Here is a 2,419-nt window from a genome sequence, read left to right on the forward strand (position 1 = left end):
TTTCTTGCCCTGCTTGGCTTTGCTTTTCCTTTTGCCTCTTTCTTTTCCCTAGCAGGGCTTTGCTTTGTCTCGCTCTGCTTTGCGTTGCATTGCTCAGCTCTGCTTTGCCGTGCTAGGTAGGCTTCTTTGGCAGACCGTCGCACCGATTTGGGCGACGAGTCGATCGGTGTATTTATGAACGCATAAAGCCTCAGGCGCACACCGTGGCCTCCCTCCCCGCAGCCCGACGACTGTCCCCCGGGAGCTGGAGGGTGGCGACAGGAAGCCTGGCCACCCACCCAGCATGGTCTATTCCTCATCCCCCGCTGTCCGGCGAGCCGCCAGGTGGGTCCCGCTGCTGCTGTTCGTCTGGGGACGGGCTTGGGTGAGGTTTTTTAGGACGATAAGCGACATTACACGATTCCCAATGATTTGGGTTCGTTTTGCTTTGCTTTCCTTTTCCTCGCTTTACTTATCGTCGCTCTTCCCCGCTTTGCTTTTCCCGCACCTGCTTCGACATGCTTTCCTTAGAGCTGCATCTTTCTGGGGGGTTTTGGTTTGTATTCCCGGCACCGATTTCCTTTTCTTTGCTCTGCTTTGCCGTTCCTACTCCGCTTTGTTTTTTGCTCTTTTGATGCGTTTACACACACAGGAACGCTGGGTCACCTACTTCGGCCTCCCCACAGCCCGCCAACCGTCCCTTCGCAGCTGGCAGGTGGGGGTGCGGGGGTCGGCCACCCAGCCAAGTCTATTCCAGGACCCCCGCTGACTGGGGAGCCGCCACCTGAGCTCAACTGCCGTTTGCCTGAGGAGGCTGGGGGGGGGGGGGGGGGGGGGGGGGAGGGGGGCGTGAGGGGGATCTGAGGACTAGGGGGGTGGGGGAGGTTTTGAAAGACGGTAAGGAATGACACGATTCCTGAAGCTACAGCGGAAAACAGGCAACAGAACTAACTAATAATAAACGTAAAGATAAGAGTAGTTATTTTGCAAAGCGGCTAAAGCAAAGCGGCCAGGCAGTCAGCCGCACTGAGCGGCACAGGTGGCGAGCCTCTGGCGGCCGAGCAAGAGCCTCTGACGTCAGAGCGAGCTGCGGCCCGAAGCAGCCGGGGTCCGGGGCCGCGCCCTCGCCTTCCCGACCGGCGCCGGCGCCCCGCCCCGCCCCGTCCACTGCAAAGGCTGCAAAGGGCGGAGGAGAGGGAGGGAGGGAGAAGTGGGGAGGGGGCGGAGGCGGCCATTGAAGTGCGTAGACGGCCGCTGTCAGATGCAGGCCGCCACGTCTACCCGTCCCTCCCACCCTCCGGGCCCCGTGGAGCCACCAGGTCTACTTCTCCCTCCTCCCCGCTCTCTCCCCCGCCCCCTCCCGCCTCGTGGAGCCACCAGGTCTACTTCTCCCTCCTCCTCCCCGCTCTCTCCCCCCCGCCCCCTCCCGCCCCGTGGAGCCACCAGGTCTACTTCTCCCTCCTCCTCCCCGCTCTCTCCCCCCCGCCCCCTCCCGCCACGTGGAGCCACCAGGTCTACTTCTCCCTCCTCCTCCCCGCTCTGTCCCCCCGCCCCCTCCCGCCCCGTGGAGCCACCAGGTCTACTTCTCCCTCCTCCTCCCCGCTCTGTCCCCCCGCCCCCTCCCGCCCCGTGGAGCCACCAGGTCTACTTCTCCCTCCTCCCAGCTCTGTCCCCCCGCCCCCTCCCGCCTCGTGGAGCCGTCAGGTCTACCCCGCCGTCACGGCCACTGCTCGAGAGCGGCCCGGCTGCCTCGTCTACACGGCCACACGCACGCATGCACAGACGGGCGCGTGCCCGCACGCTTCCCTCCGGCGGCCCGCCAGGTCTATCCACACGCCTCTCGCGTGCAGGGGAACGGCTGGGAGGCGCCATTCATTCGAATCGTTCACGCTTTTAAAAAGAAAAAGGGGAAAAAGAAAAACAAACACAAGCAGCAGCAGCAGCAGCAGCAGCAACAAGAAAGCACGGGTCCCGCTTGTCGGCGGGGAGACGAGAGGTCGTACAAAGCGTGCGGAGAAAGCGTTCGCTCAGACTCCGGCCGCCACGTCTACCCGCCGCCAGAGCCACTCGGAGCCCGCGGCAGACCGGCCGCCAGTTCCTCCCCTTTGCTTTGCTTTTGCCGGCCCTGCTTCGCTTTGCTTTTCGTGGAAGCGCTGAGTTTTGTTTGGCGTCGCGTTCGTGGCACTCGTTTGCTTTTCCTTCGTCTGCTCCGCCTCGCTCCGCTTTGCCGTTCCTCCTCCGCTTCGCTTTGCTTTTGCCGGCGCCGCTTGGCCTGGCTTTGGCTGGCGGCGCTCCGCCTTTCCGTTGCGCGCCTTCGCTTCGCCTCGTTTCGCACGGATCGCTGAGTGCAGTGACACACGCCCAGCCACGCAGAGTCGCACGGGTGGCTCGCAGGCGAGCCAGAGCCCCTGACGGCAGAGCGAGCGGCAGCCCGATGCAG

The sequence above is a fragment of the Aythya ferina genome (assembly GCF_964211825.1).
Source record: "Aythya ferina genome assembly, contig: HAP1_SCAFFOLD_211, whole genome shotgun sequence".
NCBI lineage: Eukaryota > Metazoa > Chordata > Aves > Anseriformes > Anatidae > Aythya > Aythya ferina.